This window comes from Pinus tabuliformis, chromosome 5_1, assembly GCF_031772625.1.
Source record: "Pinus tabuliformis cultivar Carrire ecotype Pingquan chromosome 5_1, CPIR1, whole genome shotgun sequence".
Classification (NCBI taxonomy): Eukaryota; Viridiplantae; Streptophyta; class Pinopsida; order Pinales; family Pinaceae; genus Pinus; species Pinus tabuliformis.
In genome coordinates this window covers 913,080,762-913,097,393 of record NC_142305.1, presented here as the reverse complement: position 1 = coordinate 913,097,393, position 16,632 = coordinate 913,080,762, and positions in this window count along the sequence as shown.

Here is a 16,632-nt window from a genome sequence, read left to right as displayed (position 1 = left end):
CGTAACAGGTATCATGGCCCTTCAGATCACTAGTACCACTAGTATACATAGTATAAAAAAATATTAGGGCTTGAGGTAAGATCCATTAGATCCTCAATCTTCCCGTCACATCAAAGAACAAATTCTTGAATTACTTCTCGTAGCAATCCCTCTCTTGTAGCCCTTTCTATCCTATTTTCTCATTGTAGTTGGTTGTCCTTTACCACAAATCTAAAAAATAAATTACTCCCTTAATGTCTGTACATACCCAGCTTCTCACAAAGAATGTCGTCCTTTAAATATCTACATATATTAGCTCTAAATTACTTCAGCTACACACAGTAAGTTTCATCATTCAAACTCACTGCATATTATCTCTTTACCCTTGTTGTTCAAGGATTATTTCTTGAAAAGACTTTATATAACAAACTTAGTAACTCAAATTCTTTAGAATAGTAGCCCTTATAACTCTACGTTGGCCTCTTCTTAGGACTGTAGTGCCTCAACCCTCTTCTATAGGTCCTAGAGGCCTCTCGAACCTCTTTCCTCCCTATTATCTAACTTCAAACATTTATGGCCCTTCTCTATCTTGTCAGTTGAGGCCTTCTTGGCCCTATTCTAGTCCCCTGAGGCTTTTCGACCTTCCTCCATAGAATTCTAGGGCTTTGGACTTCACACAAGAAACATATTTGAACTAGCAGCCCTTGTTTCTCCTCGTCTAGGACCTTACATAGAACTCGGTAGCCTGAAGAACCCTTAACATCAACCGCTTTTGCACCTTCCTGCAGACCAAACTTTGGAGCATTAACTTTGGCCTCATTCTCTGGGGAAAATACACTTTCACTTCATATGTGTGGCTTCCCTTCTTGACTAATTCTCTCACAAGATGAGTTATTATGATTCAGCATTGTTGTCATTCATGGAAACCCTCTAATTTTCCCTCAGCCCTTCCACAACACTATTGTTCACACTAGCTAAGGCACTCGGCCTCCTTCAAAGGTTACAGTAGCATGGCACGATCTTCTTCATTGGGCTTGATCATGCCCTAAACCAAACTCGTCCTGATCTCCAAGCCTCCAAATACTTGACTCTCTTGCTCCTTAGTTGATCTTTGACTCATCCATTGGGCTTAATCAAGGCCTAAACCAAACTCAACCTGATCTCCAACCCTCCAAAGGCTTGACTCTCTTACTCCTTACTTGATCTTTGCATCGGCCTCATAGAACTAGTTATGGTCTTCTCTCAAGGGTAATCTCAACCTCCATAAGTAAAACTCGGTCCTCCACTAGGGAACACCTTGCACAAGAGAAGTCTCATCTCTCTTACACATAATGAGCCGCTCATTTGGCTCTCTATTAATATTTTCTCTTAGGTCATTCAAGAAACATCTAGATATTAGTGTTTCAGCCTTTTAACCCATTAGAATAAATAATTAGTTTCTTTAGGTCCAAAACCCACTACTTTGGGTCCAAAACACCAATTTTAGGTAACTTGAACAACCAATTCTTTTCAGTCGGTTTTCCTTCTCAAAAATACCTTCTGAGCTACCCAAAATTCCAACACTTGCTCTTAGTGTTGAAAATACCTTTTTTGCTACCCAAAATTTGCTTTGTGTAGCCATACCTATCCTTGCATGTTCCACGTCTTCTTTTGTACTTGATCAAGTTTTGACTCGCATGGAGCATAAGACTATCCTCACATGCAACATGACTTTTCCTTGCACCACCATGAATGTTGTCGCATGGTACATAATTGTCCTTGCATGGGTTGAAAACTCACCTATCTCATTAGAACCTAAAGATTCAGACTTCCATTAGGTGGTTGACTTTCCTTTGCAATCTCCCTTTGAATCTAGACTCCCTTTAAGCCAAAACAACCTCCATTGGCTCACTCTGCCTCATATGCATACTCTAATCCACGTGCTCTTCAAAGTAGCTCTAATACTAGGTTGAATTTTCCTTAGGCCCTAATCTCGTCAATGGCTAACCAACTACACAAACACACTAGGAACCCCCAAATTACAAGAACATTGTATAGAGAAAATTTACAACAATGAAATCAATAAAGTACAAAGAGATATTGATCCCAAAGCTTTATTTTTTTGTTTGTCCATTAATAAAATAATCATGGGTATATCGTACCAAAGATCATGGCCCTCCAGAACACTAGTATAGCTAGTATACATAGTATACAAAAATATTAGGGCTTGAGGTCAGATCCATTACACCCTCATCTTCCCATCACATCAAAGAACAAATTCTTGACTTACTTGTTGTAGCATTCCCTCACTTTCATCCCTTTCTATCCTCTTATTCTTGATGTAGTTAGTTGTCCTTTGCCACAAACCTCACAAACAAATTGCTCCTTTAATGTCTCTCAATAACCAGTTTCTCAAAGAGAATGTGGTCCTTCAAATATCTACATATATCAGCTCTAAACTACTTCAGCTATGCAAAATCAATTGTGTCCTTCAAACTCATTGCATATTAGCCCTTTACCCTTGTTGTTAAAGGATCCTTTCTTGAACAAACTTCAGATAACACATTCATTAACTCAAATTATTCAAGATAGTAGCCCTTACAGGGCTACCCTTGCCTCTTCCTAGGCCTGTAGTGCCTCGACCCTCTTCTACAAGTCCCATAGGCCTCTCGGCCCTCTTTACTCCCTGCAACCTAGCTTCAAACATATGTGACCCTTCTTTGTCTTGTCAGCTAATGCCTTTTCGACCCTCTTCTAGTCACCTAAGGACTGGACCTTAGCCCTTGTTTCTCCTCGTCCAAAACCTTAGATAGAACCCTTAACGCCAGCCTCTTTTGCACCTTCCAGTCGACCAAAATTTGGAGGAGTAACATTGGCCTCCTTCTTTGGGGTAGATAAACTTCCACTTCAGATCTATGGTTTCCCTTCTTGGCTTATGTTCTCACAAGATGAGTTGTTTTGGTTTAGCATTGTTTCAGAGATTGCAAACTTATTTGAGGTGAAGTCGGTTTCATTCGATAACAGCATCAAATACCTTGGTTTCCATATGAAACAAAATAAATATGGGATTGGCAGATAGTGTTGGTTAATTGATAAATTTGAACATCATTTGTATTCCTGGGCACATAACGGTTGACTCTTGGGGGTAGATTAGTACTTGTGCAGTATGTCTTGCAAAGTATTGTGATGTATTGGATGCACCTTATTTATTTCCCAAAAATATTATCAGGCACATCAATTCTTACATCTCTAAATTTATTTGGGTAGGTTCCATTGATGTATAGAAGATTGATATTGTTAGATTAGAGGACATTTCCTTGAGGATTAATGATGAACGGTGGGGATTTAAAAATATTTAGAAGCTTGGATGGGAAATGTTGGTTAAGATTTTATGGCGTGTTCTAAATGGTAATGGAATTCGGCAGATGATTATAATGGGAAAATACCTTAAAAATTGGTCTTTCAGGGAGTGGATTAAGGATGGGACCAAGTCTCTGTTGTAGCGGCTACAACCACCCTCCAAAATTTTGCCTTAACTTCGTTTTGAAGCCTCCCTACCAACCATCCTTAGCAGCATGTCTTGCACTATCAAGTACATAAGATTCATTGGTTTTTCAACAGGTTTCCGGCTTGTGCATGATTGTTTGCTTCACTCCCCTCACTGGCTACCACTCCGGACTTGGGCTAGCTTCTGGATGAGCATCTCCCTCATAAAATTATGCAATTCTAGAGGGGAACCATCCTTCCCTCCAAAAATTGCACAAATCTGACTGGCAGCCTGTTGGGCCCAGAAACTGCACAATCTTGTCAAATAGCCTTCCCAGTGAAAATTACGCAATCTGGCCCAGAAGTGTAGCTCAGCCTAGAAATTGCGCATTTTGGGCAGCAGTCAACTGCTTCTCTCAGAAATTGTGCAATCCCTCTTGACAGCCAACCCATCTTCTCCCAGAAATTGCGCAAAAATCCATCTCAGTCAAGCAAGTTATTGCATGTGCCTTCAGGTTGACCAGTTCCCTCCGGGACCGAGAAAAATTGACTTGCATGCATGGGTTGCTTTTTCCCGAAATAGAAAAAATCTACAAGAAAAAAGCATCCCTAGATATTAGGGATCTATTTTTACCAGCTGGAGGTTACATGCAAAGATCGCTTTAGAAACTTTCCTCCAAGTGTCGCTTTTTCCTATATTTTTGGCATGCGCGTCATGAGCCTCAAACTTATTTATTCAACGCTTCAGAGCTCATTCTTCACACTGGTCTTGGATCTCTGACATCCCACAACACATCTAGGAGTCTTCGGCACTTCCAGCTTAGCTATTTCTTGGTAAGTCCGCTTTACTTGTCTTTTGCAGCGTTTCTGTCGCATTTTGTGTTTTGGCTTGTGTGAGTGTTGTCTGCTTGATTTCTATGAATGCTTGTTGTTGTTTGCATGCATGTTAGCCTACACAAGCACCGTTTCATTTTTTGTTAGCATATCACTGTTGTTGCATGCATGACATTGTTTTGCACGAATGGTCATCGATTCGACGACTCGTTTCACACACATGCATGTTGTTCCATTTTCTGAATCTTGCATTCGTTTTTTACATGCACAATCATTCACCCCTTCTTACACTCAGTACCTCCATGCATTCACATATTCATATGCTTTCAGTTGCCCGTAAACGGTTTAGGAAACCTTGGCCCAGACTCTGTCTTGCCCAGACAGCATTGCGCAATTTTGAGAGTCAAAAAATGTGTAAATATAGCCATTCAGTGCCCTCCAGTATTTCTTTGCAAATTTCTGAGAAGCAGTGACCGCTGGCCCATAAAATTGCGCAATGCAGTCCCTGGGCCTGCATCATTTTCCAGCTGAAATTGTGCATTGCGCAATATCAGCACCCAACAAGACAGTCTAGATTACTCATTGCACAATTCCATCAATCAACCAGCCTCCCAACAGTCTGGACTGCCTTTTTCACAATTCCGGCAGTCATTCTTTCGGCCTCCCAGTGAAAATTGCACAATCCTTGCCAGCAGTTTCCCGTGTATGTTGCATGTCAGTCCTCAAGTTTGCTTTGGTTTTAACTGACAGATTTATTTCCATGCATGTCGCCATGTCTCCAGATATAGTAGGTGTTTTTCCGTCTCTCAGCATTTCAAGATCAATGGCCTCCAAGAGAGCAGGATCAAAGGACACCGACAAAAGCGCAACTGGAGCAGCAGTTGAGTGAGTGTCTATGAGTTTGTCGATATACGAAGACACCAAGTTTATCGTAGACAAAGAAATCAAGCTAAAATGGAAAGAAGTCAATGATGCATTCTCAGGCACATTTGGGGAAGATATTGAAGACCACCAAGTCTATGTGAACATTCACAAGTTCAGCTTGCATCAGATTGCATGCAGATACCTCATGTTCCCATGCGTGGACATGATACACTGGATTGTCTCGCACACTAACCACAAGATGATGGAATTGAGCAGTGTCAGCGAGACAGAGATTACTACCTTTAGGGCATAGGATTATCAGCAGATGTACCACTTGCCGAAGCAAGTGGTCACCATGGAGACACCCTTCAGCATACCCAACAGCAATGCCAACTCTAGGGATATCTTGAAGAACTGGGTGAAGGAGCCAGCCAATTTTAGGATGACACCCAACCAAATTTACATGACGAAGATACTGCGGAAGGCGTATCAATACTTGGTCATATTTTCATGTTGCTTGTATGGCCAAGAGAGTACAGAGACCTTCCCAAAGGGTTGGGTGATCACGTTGGACCAACTAGCCAGTGAAGGTAAAGCATGCAATTGGTTCGACATATTGGCTCATAGGCTGAAGGAACGGGTAACAGGAGCTCAACAGCCGCCAAAAGGTTAGCAAGCAGAAATCTACATGTCCACATACATATTGGATGCAATATGTGCCCGTTAGGAGTTCCCAGGCTTGAAGTGGGTATGGACACCAGTGGAAACCTCTGTTGATACTTATTGTAAAAAAATTCCGAATGCAGCTTTTGAGGAGTCATCACATAGCCGTCAGATCATTTTTTCACCCTGGTGTACAAGATGATATTTGAGTAGGATCCACCTTGCAAGTCAAAGGCAGCAATGGAGGCATTGATCGCCATAGCAGATTTGTATGCCTCACCTCTTGGCACCTTCATACGAATGTACAGTGCGAAGAAGCCTCTGCATGTTTTGCTGAACTTTTCCATGGACAAGCTCGTCATGCAAGAAGTATCGTACCACATCTCAGCAGGACTGTCAGCTAGGCTGCACTAGAAGAAGAAGGCACCTTGGCCCACTCTTCCGTTGCGGATCAAGTTGTACAAGATACGGAATCTCAAGCATACAGACATCGAAACAGAAGAGTTAAAGAAATATCCTTTCGGCACCAAAAGCTTTAATTTGTATGACCCGCATTGTTTTGTGAAGGATCACTGCATGAGAGTATAGTTTCTGTGGATCCACGAGGAGTGTCATTGGGTTGAGGAAGACCCATGGAGATATTGTCACATCTTCTCCAGACCTAATGAACCGGTCGGCATCGTTGTGGAATGGTTAGCGAAGCAACGTGAAGCAACATCCAGGAGAGCACCAACAACGGCAGCAGCAAGGTAAACATACTGGCGTGCGACAAAGGAAAGAGAAATATTATCGACAATGCAGAGGCAGAACAAAGTTGAAAGTTCAAAGCAAACCCACTTGTGCAGAAAGCTGCTTTGGTAATAGAGGCAAAGAGGCAACAGCGTGATAGGAGGACTGCGCAAAGGTAGAGAGAAAAACAAAGGATGGATGAAATAGTGAAGGAGTTGCATGAGTTGAAGGAGAAACTCCAGAAGGAACAAGAGCTACATAGACAGGAGAACAGAATCATAATTCATTCTAAAGAGTATATCATTGACAATTTGATATTGTTTAGCTTTTAGCCTGGGGGCCCTTTTCTTTGTGTATTTCAAATGTGGAGGAGCATATCCATTTTTTAAATAGAACATGATATCAGCATACCATGATTCAAATTCGTTTAGGCTTACCTCATACACTTATACTTCACTATCTAGAGACTACGTTTCTGATATGTGCGATGCTCCTGCCAACATCCTGCAAAAACCTTGACCTTTTACAATATTTGCTGGTTTAATTTCATTGTCATATTCTTACAAGGCTGTGGCCCAATTTGCCCTATTTTCACCCACATCTTTTTGTACCAAAAGATTTCTTACCGCTGCAAATGGTGCTACTACTTTGGTGTGAGCCTTGAGAAGGAAGGGTCTGAAGTGTTTGATTGCTTTGAAAACAGCATAAGCCTGTTTCTCAACATCAGAGTAATTTAATTCAACTCCTTATAAGTTTGAATTGAAGAAGGAAATTAGGGCCTCAGCTTTATCTCAATTCACTTGTGTGAGTATGGCAGCATACGATTTCTCGGAGGTGAACGTATATAGAGTGAAAGGATCAGAAAAGTTTCGAGTTGCTAGAGATGGGGCATTTATAATTGCTTGTTTTATCAAGCTAAACGCTTCATGTTCTGCATGACCCCATTTGAAGAGAGTTTTTCTTTATCATGGCTTCGAGAGGTGACACGATCCTTGAGAAGTCAGGGACAAATCTTTTAAAAAAATTGATCTGACCAAGGAAAGACTGCATTGCTTTTTTATTATGGGGTAAGGATATCTCAAAAATTTCCTTGATCCTATCTAGGTCAATATGGATTCCTAATTCGGATACTATGAATCCAAGAAGTTTTCCTTCACTCGACGCAAAAAAAAAAAAAACAAACAAACAAACAAACCAACAAACAAAAAAATTGGATTAAGCGAGATTCCATATTTTTTGACAATGTTGGAAGATCTGTTTTAAGTCCCTGAGATGATTACTTCATTTTTTAGAATATACGGTTATGTCATCTAAGTAGATCACCACTGACTTGTTTACTAACCCTTTAAACGCAATGCCCATGGCTCTTTGAAACGTGGCACCAACATTGATTAGCCCAAATGGAATCTTTTGATACGCTTAAGTGCCCCATTTGGTTCTAAATGTAGTTTTTAATTGATCATCGGGGTGGACCAAGATTTGATTATACCCTAAAAAGCCATTTGACATTAATTTAGACCATGTGACTGATTGTAATATATGTTCCATAGGGGCAGTGAAAAATTATCCTTTTGGCAAGCTTTATTGAGATTTCGAAAGTCAATACAAATCCGAATATCACCATTTTTCTTTCTGACTGGGACCAGATTGGAGACCCATCTGGAATGTCTAACAGGAAAAATTATCTTGGCTCTTAATAATTTGTTCAACTCATATTTAATTTGGCTTTCCAAATTAGGATGTATTTTCCTCAATTTATGTTGAACAAGCTTTTCATTAGAGATCATCGAAATTGTATGTTGTATAATCAAAGTGTCGTAGGTTTTAAGATCATCGTAATTCCAGGCAAAGACACTCTTGTATTGTTTCAACAATCGAATGAAAGCTGATTTTTCCTCGGATGTTAGGCCAAGACCTAGGTTGATGTTCTGTGGTTTCATGTCTATTCCCAGATTTACTAATTCATATCTCAGAGTTGAACTCTGGAGTTTTGAATTGGTGGATCGTTTAAATCTGTCCTTTAATTCATATAGGTCCTCTAACTTGACTACGGATTTTGGTATAGCGTTATTGCTATTTTCTTGTTCCAGCTATTTTTCATGTTGGTCTTCATCAATTATCTGATTATTGTAAGAGCCTTCTAAAGTTAGAAAACTCACAATATCAGGGTCATTGTTGAAAACCCTCCAATTGGTAATGTTATCAAGAATAGAGGGTCTAAAGATTAATTAAATCGAGAATATGTCTGGGCTATAGTACTCTGATGGAATGAGCTTGGAAGCTACATTAGCAAGGAGATCAACACTAGCGTTTTGGAGTCTTGGGATAGATGAAATATTTAATGCTGTAAAGTGTGAGGTCAGATCTTGTACTAAAGATTGATAGTGTTTCAAGTGTCTCGAAAGACAATGTATAGTATTTCTTACCTGTTTAATAACAATATCAGAGTCTCCAAATACTTGCAGGTATTTGATATTAAGCCCGATTGCTTTGTATAACCCTTGAACTAATGCTTCATATTCAGCAGTATTGTTTGTGCAATCGAATTCAAGTCTACATGTTAACATGGTTTTCACTCCTTTTGGAATAACTAATATACAACCTTATCCTACTCCATCATTAAATTTAGAACCATCAAAAAATAATTTCCAAAACAAAGTTTTATTTACAGGTTTATCTACAAAATTGATGCATCTAGAAGTGTCTGTTTGAGAGAAATTTTCTATCTAAGATAAAATGGAATTTTCCAAAAAAGGTGAAGTATGAGCATTGAAATTCCCTAAGAACGAATCAACAGAATAGTTTCCAATTATGTTGTTGTTATACGCTACAGGCTCGTTTTCTCCTTCTAACTCTGTCACTATATACTTTTGGTGTCTTTCTCGTTCAACCTTGATCTGATTAGGTTTGCCATTGTAGGGGAGCCACATATGAGACCAGTCGGTCGCAAAGTAACCGTGAAGCTTTTCTGACCAATCCCTACTGAGGATCAGTCCATAAAATTCAGGGATGTCTGCGACAAGTATATCAATAACTTGACATACCTTTGGGTTTGATGAAAGTCTTATGGTCACTTGATTAAGTTCACTGATGACCTCGACTTGAGACCGATCTAGCTGTACTATTCATACTGCAGATTTCTGAGGTTGGACATTTAACTTTGCGCAAACTGTCTTAGGAAAAATGTTAGATGATGCACCGGAATCCACTAGACAGTTATGCAAATTTTTATTGAAAACTTCAAAAGTAAGGAGAAATGGCGGAGTATGGGATTTTGATCTTCCGCCAATTAGAGCAATGTCAGTCGGATCGACTTTATTTGAAATGCCAGTCGGAGGTCTTCCCATTTCATGAGTAGCTTGTGAAATTACAACGGCAAGAAGAGGCGTAGTAGGTACTGCATTCAGCTCTTTCAAGAGTAATTTCTGTTGATGTTTTAATTTACTGAGCTCATGAAGAGTAATGTTTGCTCTGGTTTTCTTCATATCTTCAACAATGTTATATTCCATTTCATCTGAGATGATAAGCATTTTAGATGAAGTTGTTGAATCAGATTGGACTGGGTTTGTCTGAGTAGACTTTGGTGAGGATTTCTTACCTATGATTTTATCCTTGGGAGTCGGACTTGGGTTTTTCTGTTTAGCACTGGATTGTGGAGGATCAAGTTGATTCCTACTTCTAGTGGCAATGGGTAATACATCTTGATCTTCCTCTTCTGGAAGAATGAAGTCCCACATTCCTTGTAGTTCTACAATTTCATCGTCATCGGTCTGTTCCTCATTTGAAACTTCTTCCTCTTCCCCTTTTGATTTTGCATTTGTTATAGCATTTGGAGGTTTAGGATCAGTTGAAGGATTTCTTTTAAAGGGTTTAAAAGGTTTCTTGGAAGAGGTTTCTGCTACTTGTTTCTTTATATCTACCATTTCGTTGGACATGGTCTTCAAGACTTTCTATAACCCTTCCAGGTTGAATGGATCCTTCGGTTGTTTTTTATTAGGATCATCTCTAAAAGACACTTTTTTATAATTTCATTCATCTATAGCGTTTTTCTTTTCTACGGCTAGGATACATTTCTCTACGGCTATTGCCTCTTTCATGTTTTCTACTAATGTCGGCTTGGCAGCTCTATCTACAAAGATAGCTGAATTTGAAGGTAAGGCAGAAATATACAATTCATTTTGGACTTCATCGCTGAGCTTAGATACTGTTGGTATTTTGTTCAACAATTTATTGAAGCAAGAGTTGAATTCCTTAATTGGTTCCTTTGGTTCGGCTTTTAAATTGGAGAGGTCATTTATTAAGGTTGTTTTTGACCTATCATCCCCAAATTTTGTTAAAAATTGATCTTGAAATGTATCCCAATTATTAATGGAGCCTGCTGGTAAAGAAAAATACCAGGATCTTGCTACTCCTTGTAAAGTATATGGGAATAATCTTACAACTGTGTCCTCTTCTATTACTCCATTCAAATTAATAGATAGCATGAAATTATTTATGTGTTCCTCGGCTAGTTGGCCATTGTCAAGATTGAATTTGGGCAACCATTTCTCAGGGTGAGCTGGTAATTGAGATAAAGGTGCAGGCATTCTTACAGCCCCTGGATTGGCCCATGGCCTTGGTGGTGGATTTCCTGCCATCATCGAAGTATGAGTAGGAGGAGGTGTGGTAGTAGTTGAAGGTGATTGGGTAGAGGAGGATGTTACTCATGTACCTGTATGAACCACGATCTAGAGTTGAGGGATGGATGAATGACCTTGTGATGATATGGATGGGATGGTAGATGAAAATGATGATAGAACCTCACTCTGAGATTCTGCTGGTGATTTCCTAGCTTTCTTACGACTCGTAGAGGAAACTCAACTAGTGGGATTCCTAGCTTTTCGCTTTGTGCTCTAGTCAGTCATTGAGATGGGGTCAGATGGGAAGTGACACTACCTTGGGATAACTCAAATTCTTCTTGAGATATAGAAATCCCCTATAACTTATGAATTAAAGTTTGTAACTCAATGGGATCTGAAGAAGAATGATCTGGCTTGTTGGGGATTTCAGTAATGTGCTCTGTATTTTTCTTTTCAACTTCTAGCTCAGAGATGGAAGATTTGGAATGTTGAGGGTGATGGTGAGGGATTTTTACTCTTAGAATGGTGTGAATATGTAGATTTACTTGCCATTCATAGTTAGGCCCTCCTTCTAGCGCCAAATATGTTGAAGGCTTGAAAAATCAGGACTCCAACAAGGGGGATAACCACCCGGTCCTTCCTTTTCCGTTTGGAATAGTGGCTCTGACTGGAGATGATGGGACCAGTTTTCCAATATATTTATGATCTGTGTGCTAACTGGATGATTTTTTCTTTTTTGGGGTTTTAAAGGATGAATACTTATCATAATCTTACTCTATCTTTTAGCTATCATATGCAATCTATCATAATAAAAGAAAACGTCTAAGTTTAAGACTATCCCGAGAGTAATGTTTACATATGCGATCTAAAATAATTTCTGAAAGCGACTGATAATGAAGATCATTCAATCACAATAATAAGATAATCCATTTAAGAATGATTGTTTCGTGTAAAAAGTTAGCCGAAACAATATGAGAAATATATCGCATAAAGAGTCATTCACATATTCAGCATAAAGAGTAAGTCATCACCATACAAAAGTGCAATAATGATAACTAAAAATTTAAAATTTCATACATAAATAATTGTAAATGATTTATTGCTTGACACATAAGTAAAAAGCATTAGGAGATAAAAGTACTATTTGTAATATGTCCTACTCATGAGCTACAGTAATATCGATCTATCTTCAAATCACTTAACATCAACTAAGATTACAAAAGTGAAATTTCAGTAGCATATGTTAAACTCAAATAGAAAATAAATCTCGTTCCATTGATTTTATCAAAACCTCCTCAATGGGGGGCAAGATGCACGTTCTAAAGAATGTTTTTGATAAAACTTTGGACCCCTCTCTAAATGCATGAGAGGGGTTTAAATACTAATCTATGAAATCTAAAAATAAATATTACAAAAATAGATGAGGAGGTTTAAACGACCTGCCTCATTTTAATTAAAAATAAACAAAAATAAAATTTGTATACGACTAATCCTGCATCTGATTCTTTAGATCGCAAATATCCAGCATTGGTTTTAAGAGTGTCGATTGGCCGACTTCAGCTTTTAACTGTCCTGCAAATACGGCATTGGTGAGAGCTGGCACTATCTTCTCAGTGAAAGTCATCAAGCACTTCAGGGTCATCCATTGGTTGTGTGGTTTCACCAGGTACTACCAGTATGCTTCCCGGTTCAAACTGTTTACCTATTTAATTGCCTCTGCCCTTTCCTCCGATGCTTGTTTCCATACTGCTTGAAGTTGTTGTGCTTTTGGAAGAAAACCAGGGGTAGTTTCTGCCACCAAATTAGCCTTGTGTAGATTTTCATTTACGCATTCGATGACATGATTCGCTGCTGCCGCCGCATCCTCCATTGCCTGTTCTGCCTCCTTTAGCCGTGAATCCCATTTCGCAAATAAAATCTCTTTATGCGATTCATCAATTTTGGGCATGTTTGCTCTTTTCCCTTCTTCAGATTTCTGCCAGTTTAAGAAGTCTGAGACTTTCTTAAAAATTGAATCATATTCAAGTCGTAATTCCACGACTTGATCTGTAATATTATCGTTCATTTCGTAGTAGGAATTCCACTGTGAAATCTTCTAGCATAATAGTTCTTTTTGTTGCAAGAGCTGGAGACCAAGTGCCTCTATGATAAACTCTTCAATTTTTGGATCATCTTTATGCAGTTCTATTATATTCTTTAACTGTTTTTCTTTACTATCCAAACTACTTTGATGTGCCAACTACATCTGCTGAAATTCTTGGTGAAGTTTTGCCAACTGTGTTTCGGCTTGTTGGTTTATGTCAACCTGTTGTAACTGTTGTTCTGGAAACAAAATCCTATATTCTTTTTCTTTAAGCAGTGATTGTACCTCTACTGCTTTGTCAATAGTTTCTGAAGTATATGCACCTGCGATCTGTGAGAGCCTAATGAGATTTGCAGGTGGGTCTGTAGACGAGTCATTCTAAAGAACATCCAGAGGTTCATCCTTGGGAGCGAGCACAGAATCCAACTTTTTTTTCTTTCTTTGCCTTCTAACGACAGCTTTATGTTGAGGGTTGTAGAATACATCTGGAGGAGGAATTTCCTCTATTCTTAGTACAATCTCAAATGAGGTAGCAATGGGAATGTGCTCCGTTTCCTGAGTGTTAACAACGCTTTCTATTATCATTTCCGTGGTCGTCTCTTTTGGATTTGTTAGTGGCTCTGCAGTTTGTTCTTTTGTGTTAAGTATCTTATTAAAATTTTCCCATTCTCCTTCTAGATCAATTATGAGCGGCTCTGCTTGCTTTGTAAGGGGAGTGGAGGCTTCAACTTGTTTTTCAACCGAAGTCTGTTGATCAAACTTTGTTGTGGATTGGGTTGTGTCTTTTATTGACTCCTCGCTCTTACTTTGTTCATTCTTAGATTGATCGCCAGACTTTTCTGCTAATTCTTTTTCAAAATTTGTTTTGGACTTCTCTTTTGAATCCTCATTTATGCTAATGCTGGGAGTAGGATCTCTTATTGGTTCGATGAGTAATTGGTCCAATGGGACCTTAGATAACCTCTGTTTTCTGTAACTCTCAAAATTTTGGACCTTCTTGGTCAAAAAGAATTTGTGCCATATGCTAAACTTCTTTGAAGGTGTTCTTCTACAGAAAAACATCATCAAATGGATCTTTTTCATGAGTAAAAACTCTTATTTTAACCATTGTGTTAAAATCACTTACAACACCAAAGGGATCATATTGCCTTCCCGGGAAATTGGGTAGTTGTAAATATAATACATTATTAACTTCTTTGAAAGTGTTATCACAAAATCTGATCTTGACAGGCTGTTGATCAAGTAGACTCTGAGTAACTCTTTCAAACCAATCTTTTGGTTGAGGCTTAGCCTTCTTAACCTGAGAGGGCTCTCTCACTAGGTTTAGGGTTTTTGATTAATGATTAGATGGCTAACTCTAGGAACAAAGTGAACAAAAGTACAACTGGTTGGCTGGTTGAAATTATGATTAGAAAATATCTATTGGGCTATGGAGTCAAAATAGTCTTCAACAAAACAACATGATCAACAAGATATGGAAGTCAAGGCACTTAGAGTTTAGGCTTATGAATAAAACAGTAACACAGTGAAACAACACAGTTTACAAGAATGTGAAGGAAGTTAGAGCATTTTACAATGAATTATAAGTATCACAAGCTCATACCACTGCAAAGAAGTAATTGAATAAAGCCATAAAAACATCAAACATATAAACTCTTTGTGAATCTTGAGTAGTCAAACTGATCTCTGCATTAAGTATAAAAAAACATAGTTTTTTTACAATAAAACAATCTTTCCTTCACTAATGAAATTTCCAACACTGATGAATTCGATTTTCAAGCTTAACATAGAACTTTACATCATTGGATACTATCATCCACCTTTGTAGGAATTCGAATTCCTAACTTGGACACCTATCTATTCAAAAACAAACTATTTAATTACAACTTGACAGCTAGCTATCTTTTAAGAGTCCTAATACAAATAGGACTAAAACTCCTAAAACAAGCCTTCAACACCTTTATCTGAGTCTTTAATACACTGTTTAATCAGCTTCCAACCCTGTCCTCGAGTTTGATGATGACCATGATGCTGTTGCAAAACCTGTTAAATTATGCCTTAACTGCCCTAAAAATTAGGAAACAAAGTTCCTCTTTTTTAGGCCCTTAACTCTTTGTGTTTATCTTCAAATAGTTTCCTGCTGGTGTATAGGTGTCATGCATTAATATCTACCATTTCGTTGAACATGGTCTTCAAGACTTTCTATAACCCTTCCAGGTTGAATGGATCCTTCAGTTGTTTTTTATTAGGATCATCTCTAAAAGACACTTTTTTAGAATTTCTTTCATCTATAGCGTTTTTCTTTTCTACGGCTAGGATACGTTTCTCTACGGCTATTGCCTCTTTCATGTTTTCTACTAATGTCGGCTTGGCAGCTCTATCTACAAAGATAGTTGAATTTGAAGGTAAGGCAGAAATATACAATTCATTTTGGACTTCATCGTTGGGCTTAGATGTTGTTGGTATTTTGTTCAACAATTTATTGAAGCAAGAGTTGAATTCCTTAATTGGTTCCTTTGGTTCGGCTTTTAAATTGGAGAGGTCATTTATTAAGGTTGTTGTTGACCTATCATCCCCAAATTTTGTTAAAAATTGATCTTGAAATGTATTCCAATTATTAATGGAGCCTGCTGGTAAAGAAAAATACCAGGATCTTGCTACTCCTTGTAAAGTATATGGGAATAATCTTACAACTGCGTCCTCTTCTATTACTCCATTCAAATTAATAGATAGCATGAAATTATTTATGTGTTCCTCGGCTAGTTGGCCATTGTCAAGATTGAATTTGGGCAACCATTTCTCAGGGTGAGCTGGTAATTGAGATAAAGGTGCAGGAATTCTTACAGCCCCTGGATTGGCCCATGGCCTTGGTGGTGGATTTCTTGCCATCATCGAAGTATGAGTAGGAGGAGGTGTGGTAGTAGTTGAAGGTGATTGGGTAGAGGAGGATGTTACTCCTGTACCTGTATGAACCACGATCTAGAGTTGAGGGATGGATGAATGACCTGTGATGATATGGAAGGCATGGTAGATGAAAATGATGATAGAACCTCACTCTGAGATTCTGCTAGTGATTTCCTAGCTTTCTTACGACTCGGTAGAGGAAACTCAACTAGTGGGATTCCTAGCTTTTCGCTTTGTGCTCTAGTCAGTCATTGAGATGGGGTCAGATGGGAAGTGACACTACCTTGGGATAACTCAGATTCTTCTTGAGATATAGAAATTCCCTATAACTTATGAATTAAAGTTTGTAACTCAAGGGGATCTAAAGAAGAATGATCTGGCTTGTTTGGGATTTCAGTAATGTGCTCTGTATTTTTCTTTTCAACTTCTAGCTCAGAGATGGAAGATTTGGAATGCGAACGAGAAGTTGAGGGTGATGGTGAGGGATTTTTA